The 8,612-nt window shown below is 43.2% G+C and overlaps 1 pseudogene; it reads right to left on the bottom strand.

The window, feature by feature from the left end:
* Nucleotides 1-7,683: 7,683 nt before the first annotated feature.
* LOC126191927 (5S ribosomal RNA) lies at nt 7,684-7,800 on the bottom strand (annotated as a pseudogene).
* Between the last annotated feature and the right edge of the window lie 812 nt (nt 7,801-8,612).

Below are 8,612 nucleotides of genomic sequence, written 5' to 3'. Positions count from 1 at the left end.
GCACATGGCTTGAGCAGCAACATAATAAATACTTCCTCGAACTGTCCATAGATCTCTTTGGTAGAGTCACAATTCCCACCTTCCAGTTGTTACTACTTTCTTCAGTTATACAACCCAGTCGGCCAATTGCTGTTTCATTAACTCCTCTAGAATTGCTTGCAGGGATCATGGTATTCTGTATGGCGTCCAATAAGCGACTGATTCATTCCCAGTCAGAATCCTATTTGCATTATTGGTGTTGCTAGCCATGGCCCTTGCAAGTCTTGAAATTCTAACAACAGTTCCTCCATCTGATCCTCATGGTCCCTTCGAATGCTTCACCTTCTCATAAAATGCAATCCCAGCAGCATCCTATGCCCTATTGCATTCCAAAACTTCTGTGCAGCAGTCTCCCTCATTCGGAATTAACATTACCACTAACGTTCCAATTAAGAACTTCACACACTCAGTACCAAAATTATCCACACTGACCTTCCCACTACCCCATCTTTGTATGCGTACAATACTACATCCCCCTAAGCAACATTATAATTCTAATACCTTACTATCTTGCAGTGGTTCCACTATACGTCACATACCAATCAGTAAGTTAGACTCCACAACCATGGTAACTTACTGGTGCCACTTGATACACAGTCATGCAAACTAAGCCTTAATGTCATTGTCCACGGTTGAACTGGATTGTCTTGCACAATAGACACTCCTCGTGACTGATCATCATTGACCACAAATTCTCCTAAGGTCTTTCCACTAGGCTCCACTGTGTGCCGTCGAAGGTCAATTATGGCGTGATGTTGACGCAGAAAGTGTAACATTAGGGTCATGCCATAACCCTCGCTTACGCGAGAGACCTTCCACACACTGCTTAAACTTTTTTTGTGTCCAAAAAAAATTTCATTGCCGATCTCAGTGATCGTATATCACTGTACTCTGTTCCAAGCAAATTATAACGTGGTGGGTGGCATCGCCTGTCACCCATTAAATCTCTCAAGCCACTGCCACATGCGCCATTGGGTCAAATAAAAACTTACACTGTCTACCTCCTGTTACAGCCGCTATGATACATTCCAGCTCTGATGCGTTTTAGTGGCATTTACTTTTAGTAAGAACACACTTTCGACGGATCTAGGGTTTCCGGTTACGTTTAACAGGTACTTATTTCCACCCAGACCACCTCTACTATTACTCCTACCTTCCTGCGGCTGATCCATACTATCTCTATTACTATTCCCACCAAATCACTTGCTGTTAATACCATCCCTATCACTCTGTGGCTGACAGCATTACCTATGCTCATAACCCATTTGTCCACAGCTAAAACATCTTACACTTGACACAAACACATTTCTCCGAACCCTTACCCCTGACGAAACATACGCCGATGTCAACCTAACCGCTGCATGAAGATTCTCAGGTGTATCAGTGCACACCCTCCTGGACATCGCTGGTCCTAAACTCTTCATGAAAGTACGAAGCGCCTGTTGCCTGTCTTACTGTAGCAACACCGTGTTCACCTCATTATGCGGTAACTCATATGTATGCACATTAAGTTTCCTGTCTTCCTGTAGCAACACCGTCCTCACCTCCTCATTATGCGGTAACTCATATGTATGCGCATTAAGTTTCCTAATCCTATCCACAAAATCCTCTACGGTTTCGTTATACCTTTTCCACATTACGCTCAACTGTTCACGAGAAAACAAAATCGTGTGTTGTTCTGCTTCCTACATAATCCTTGCTTGAGTTGTTCAAAAGTCTCCGATTTGTGCACTGCCTTTGTACTCCATTCAAATGACTTCGCCTCCCTTGACAGATGCATTCTTGCTATTTGAAACAACTGTCTATCTATTCACTGTTTGAAGTTATAAATTTATTTGCGTGGATCATTTTTAAAAAATTCCCCATTCGAATTTATTTAAATAATCTCAATTTTTCCAAGATTCTTCTTTAATAACAAACATCCTTAATGCAATTAAACAACGCTAAACGATAACCCACAATATAAAGTAAAATTAAATTCAGCAATTGAAAAGCAAGTTATACCAAACAAAGCCTCCAGTTTGTGGATCAATGCGGCAGCGATCTCTGATGTTCGGTTCTCGTCATCTCTGCAATGACAGGAAGAGTTAGTTTGGTTGCTACCGTTTGTAAAACGAACCTCATTCTTAAGTTTCAATATTTCGTTGAAACCGTTTCTCTCACTGTTCCTAACGTTGCCGTATATTGGCCATCAGGGCACATAAGGGAATACGAACCGACGGAAATCAGCCAAAAGGCTAGCTTCCAGATGGTGGTAACGAAGAAAGTTACTATACCGCTGCCTGAAGCTCACGAGAGTTGTGACTTCCTCAACTTTGCAAAACATTTCAAGATGGATGTGTAATTGCAATACCGAATTGTCACGTTAAATAAAACTCAGGGAATGACAAGAGAACGTGGTGAGGCGTCCTATTGGGATATTTCTCAAAGGTGCAAATGTTCCTGCTGAGAGAGGCACATGTTCATGAAAAACTTACAATGAGTTATTTATTTAAAAAAACTAACAATAAATCAGTACATTCTTTAATCAGATACTTCAAGTATTGTATACAGTACTTCACAAATAAAAAATATCGATATTTATATTCGATTCTTCACGTTCTTTTTTATTGAGGAGCAAATGTGCATCCCTTCCCTTTTCTACTGAGCACAAACTGCACACTACTTTCTTGTGCGACAGAATCGAAACATGGAGTAATACAAAGAAAATTTCAAACGCAAAAGTCAGAGCTAATATACAGATTTGTACAAACAAAGCGTTAAGTTTTGTTCTCATTTTGATCGTTAAGTACAAAGCCTCTCCTGAGACCCAACCATACAGTACTTCTGGATGTGAGAGGGATAAAATATTATGAGACTCATCTGAGGCACACAGTAAGGAAGTGAAATTTTGATGGAATATCAAGATACGATTTCTATGAGATTATAGAACCAGTTTCAAGCAAGACTCGGAAGAAAAGACAGAGATTTTCGAGGCACATAATGATGAGAACAGCATGGTACTCAACAAGATATGGAACGAAAGATTCTTGACAGAGGCTTGACTGAAACAAGTCAGTTGATGATTTATAAGCTATTGAAATAACTCTACGCACAGCAATGCATGATAGATACAGGCATCTTATGGCGTTGGTAGATAGTTTGTGGACAGATACTGGAGTCAAATTAAGATCATAGTAGCTTAGAGAACCAGGAGGGGCGAGAGTATGAAGAGATACTGTTAGGAAAGAAGCCGTAATAAACAAGTCACTAGCGTTCCTAAGAAGTCATAACGCATTGGATTAAAAAAAAGTATAAACAAGTGGATTAAGAAAAGTACCCGCTAGCCTGGCATGTGCACGTACGAAATACTGTTTACCTCGGGTAGCAGTTCTTTGAGCGGCCGCGGAGCGACTTCGCCGCTTGATTCCAGGGGGCAGGCGCCAGCCAGGGGTCTGCCACTGGGCTGCTGGCGGCACAATTGAGTTTGCGCGGGGCTCGTTCGGCTGAATGTCGCCTAACACTGCAAGAAAAACGGATTCCACGAGGGGGAAAGGAGGGGACGCGAGGTGAAGAACTCAGCACCAGGCTGCTTTCGGTCTAGCAGCGATCACACCCATGGATTCTTCCCCTCACGCCTCACTGCTAAGGAAACTATACTGATAGACATTTCTCAAATCAACACACTTTGGTAACAAACTGCCTACTGGCTTCTGTCTCGGGTTCTTCGGCCGACGTTCATCTAATGATTTTTCTGACGTTTCGCCAGCACGAGTGGCTGGCATTGTCAAAGCTTCACCCTCCATTGCCGGTGGTGAACTGGAGCCGAGCTCGCGGGCGCAGACTATATGTACCTGGCGCGCCAACGTCCGAGGGCTTCTCCGCGGTCATTTCCGGTGCGGTTCTCCTCTTGCTACCTGCGACGGTCGTCCGCTGCAGTACGGGAAGCCAGGATCCCTTTACCTTAAGGCTTTCCTCTTTCTTGTTCAAACTTTTCGCGTGTTTCTGTATTTCTACAGCTTCTCTGAACAAGCGCGTGTGATAATGCTTCTCTACAGCCAGAATTTCCGTGTCGGCGAATTTTATTACGTAGTCGGTCTCATTCAGTGCGTGCTCTGCCACGGCCGATTTCTCCACATGCCCCAACCTGCAATGTCGCTTATGCTCTTTGATCCTGGTGTTGATGGATCGTCCAGTCATTCCGACATAAACGTTTCCGCATGTGCATGGTATACGGTATATTCCCGACATTGCAAGTGGGTCTCTTTTCTCCTTCGCCGATCTAAGACACTCTTTGATCTTCCTTGTCGGTTTGAAAATCGTCTTTACGCCATGTTTGCGTAATATACGGCCGATTCTGTCCGTCACTCTGGGAATGTATGGCAGAAAGGCCGTACCCGACATTTCTTTTTCTAGTTCCTTACTTCGCAGAGTGTTTGGCTCAGTTACACTTCTAATATAATTTGTGGAGTACCCATTGCTCCTCAGGACAGTTTCCAGGTGTTGCATTTCTCGTTTGAGGTGTTGCGGCTCACAATTCGCCCTGCTCTCGTCACGAGCGTACTAATTATGCCTCTTTTCTGGCTCGGGTGGTGGTTTGACAGTTTGTGCAGGTATCGGTTCGTGTGTGTCGGTTTTCGATACACGCTGTGTCCCAGGTTTTCGCCGTCCCTTGTGACCAGCCCATCTAGAAATGGCAGTTTCTTGTCCTTTTCTACTTCCATGGTAAATGTTATGTTGACATGGAGGCTGTTCAAGTGTCTTAGGAAGTCACCGAGCTGTTCTTCACCATGGCTCCACACCACGAAAGTATCATCGACGTACCTGTACCACATCTTAGGTTTGCAAGTCGCCGAGTCCAGTGCGTGTGCTTCGAATTGTTCCATGAAGAAGTTGGCCACCACTGGACTGAGAGGACTACCCATGGCGACACCTTCCAACTGTTCGCATGGAAGAGCTTTCTGATGTCCTGCGGGAAAATGGAACCGATGTGCTCCAGAGCGTCACTGAGTGGCACTTTCGTAAATAACGAAACAACATCAAAGCTGACCAAGATGTCGTTTGGTGCGTGTAGCTGGAGCAGAGAGGCCAAGTGTTCTGCCAGTTTATATGTCGGTGATCCAGGAGCGCTAACTATCGGTCTCAGTGGAACTTTGTTCTTATGGATCTTGGGTAATCCATACAGCCGAGGTGGTAGGGCTTCTGTTCACCACCGGCAATGGAGGGTAAAGCTTTGACAATGCCAGCCACTCGTGCTGGCGAAACGTCAGAAAAATCATTAGATGACCGTCGGCCGAAGAACCCGAGACAGAAGCCAATAGGCAATTTGTCAACAAGTGGTCACGAAAGCCTTAACAATTTTTTTTACACTTTGGTAATTTGGTAACTCTGTTGTTTTTGATTTATGTAAGTGATCTTCCACTTGCAGCTTAAGAAGGGACATAGTTTGTCCGTCTATATGCAAATAATAGCGGTATAGGGACAATAAAAGTAATAAGAATCCTGTAAGTGTAAGGGCGGCTAACGAAGTAATTCAAGCTGTCAACACCGATTATCACCAGAGTTTGACAATACTTAGGACATACACCTCAATATTTCTCATCGAGCTCCACAAGCTGAAAATACGGCCTTCTTAAACAAATGAAATTCAATTGAGTTAAGCGAAGTTCAGTTTATTGCTTCGAATTTTAGACCCGTCATCTGGAAACTAAACAGGTCGTACATACTCGTTAATCATGATGACGTATAATGTTTTATATTTTGTACACAGTAGTAAACCATTTTAACAGCAACCGTTGGTAATATTAATGTAGAAATAAAACAGAACATTTGAAAAATAAGAATGATTTTTAAAAAATAAAAAATCATAAAATAAAACGAATTACGTTCCAAGTCAACAACTTCCATCTTACGTTACTGGATATGTTACTGCAGCCTCGCTAAAACTCGAGGTTTTCCGACTAACTACACTATACCTACTTCTAAATCTATTGTTGTTACACTATTCTACATCATCGTCACTGGTATGCGGGTGCCTCGGCAATGCTTGAGTCTCCGTATACCCGTGTGGGTGTCGCTAGCGTTCTTTCTTTTCTTTTTATTGTATTTTTCTTGAAATGAAATGATCGTACAGCATTGTTGGCCGGGAGACCCCATGCGGGGTGTTCGGCCGCCGAGAATTGCAAGTCCTTTTTAGCTGACGCCTCTTCGGCGACTTGCGAGTCAATGATGATGAAAGACACACAACACCAGTCATCTCGAGGCAGAGAAAAATCCATGACCCCGCCTGGAATCGAACCCGGGACCCCGTGCGCGGGTAGCGAGAAAGCTAAACTTTCAAAACGCTATAGAATTAACACTACTGGTCATAATGACGTCAAATTGCAGCGCAATATTATCGGAGAAGGGAGAAAATGTATGGCAGAATAGTTACAAAATAGGCAAATGAATCATACAACAATGCCTAAGGTGTACTTTTGACGCTAAACAAACTGCACTACTCATTTTGCATGGGCGTACAGATGTGATAAGCTCATCCACCACGGCAAGGTCGTATCACATCGTCTGGAAAAAAATCGGTTTTTAACAGCCTGAGGCCAAAAACCACTTAAATAGCATCAATCGAAATCAAATCGGATTATTAATTTCCGTATGACTGGATCAAAACATGTTCAATATGCTGTCCACCGTTTTCTGCGACAAGTTGAAATCGAGAAACAACATGTTCCACAGCTGATGAGGTGTTTCCGGGATCACGTTCAGAATGTGTGGCGCATTGCGTGCCTTCAATACAGCTAAGTTTTCAGTCGGAACACTGAACACAACACCTTTCAGATATCCCCACAGCCAAAAGTCACACAGATTAAGATCAACTGATCGAGACGACCAGGCTGTAGGGAAATGGCGGCTGATAATTCTAGCATTCCCAAAATGGCACTTCAGCAACTACTTAACTGGATCTCTAGTGCGCGGAGGAGCGCCATCTTGCTTAAACATGATCTACACATCGACGCTGTTGGACAGCTAGAATGACGTGGTTGCGCAAAGGATACGCAAAGCGCTTACCAGTGACGGTACAGGTAACACGACCTGAAGAACCTGGCTCTTCGAAAAAATAGGGCCCTGTGATAAATGATGCCGTAAAACCGCACCACAAGGTGACCTATTCAGGATGAAGTGGTGCTGGTTGATTTGCGTGTGTATTTTCCCTTGTCCATATTCGACAATTCTGTGTATTGACATATAATGTCAAATGAAAGTAGGATTCTGGAAAAAAACGACATTATGTCAATAGAGTGAGTGATTGTTTCGTAAAATTTTTTTGTTTATTTATAGACGCAATCACATTCTTATGACACGCTTATAACCAATTTCGGCCATACAATGACCATCTTGAGATTCTATAACAATACAAAAGAAAATTTGTATTAAAACCTAAATATAAGAGCAATATTTTTTTTTTTTAACTCCGTCTACAGGCCGCAAGCGACCCATCGGGACCATCCGACCGCCGTATCATCCTCAGGCGAGGATGCGGATAGGAGGGGCATGGGGTCAGCACACCGCTCTCCCGGTCGTTAAGACGGTTTTCATTGACCGGAGCCGCTACTAATCGGTCGAGTAGCTCCTCAATTGGCATCACGAGGCTGAGTGCACCCCGAAAAATGGCAACAGCGCATGGCGGCAGGATGGTCACCCATCCAAGTGCCGGCCACACCCGACAGTGCTTAACTTCGGTGATCGCACGGGAACCGGTGTATCCACTGTGGCAAGGCCGTTGCCTAAGAGCAATATTTAACCAGTCTTATTATTAATCTAACTGAATTTATGCGAAATACATACGTATAGTTCATACCTAAAGGCGGCTTACACTGAACACAGGTTCATGTGTTGTAAAACTAGCTATAAAATATAAAACACCGGTCTTATATAAATATAAAAATTTGTTAGATTTTGTTCCCTCTCTTTGTGCTAGATGCGCGCGTCCTCTATAAGACAGTCTCTATTTTTCAACAATCTAAAATATGACAAATTTTCTGCAGTTGGCTGGCACGCTCCACCGCTTTAAAGGTTGTTGACATCTGCTGCGGCCAGCACTAGCAGTGCAATACTCGACCGCCGTAAGGCTCCATCCTTAGCTGAAGCACGTATGTAGTAAAAACGATTCGCTCAGGTGGACAGATCGTCGTAAATGTTGAAGTATGCGTCTATTGCAAATTCATTCTGTTCATTGAGGAGTTTGTCAAGTTCTCTGCGTCTCGTAACATAAATCTCCAGTTGTTCTAAAATGTCTAATCGTTTACTTTTTGTAACTACGTGTAGAATTTGAAGCTGTTCGTCGATGTTACCAATATTATGACCCCCCTCTTGCATATGTAATCCTTGTATGTATGTATGTCTTATTACTGGGATACCTGTGTTCTTTAAACCTTACACCAAAGGTCCCACCTGTCTGCCCGATATAGCTTCTTTCGCATTCATGACATGATATTTTGTAGACCCCCGGTTTACTATATTTATAACTGAATTACAGGCCCATATCACTAACGTCGATTTGCAGAAGTGTTTTGGAACAAATACTGTATTAGAACGTT

Source organism: Schistocerca nitens, chromosome 6 (assembly GCF_023898315.1).
Source record: "Schistocerca nitens isolate TAMUIC-IGC-003100 chromosome 6, iqSchNite1.1, whole genome shotgun sequence".
NCBI lineage: Eukaryota > Metazoa > Arthropoda > Insecta > Orthoptera > Acrididae > Schistocerca > Schistocerca nitens.
Note: the sequence above shows the minus strand (reverse complement) of the source record. Positions and strands in the feature narration are given on the sequence as shown.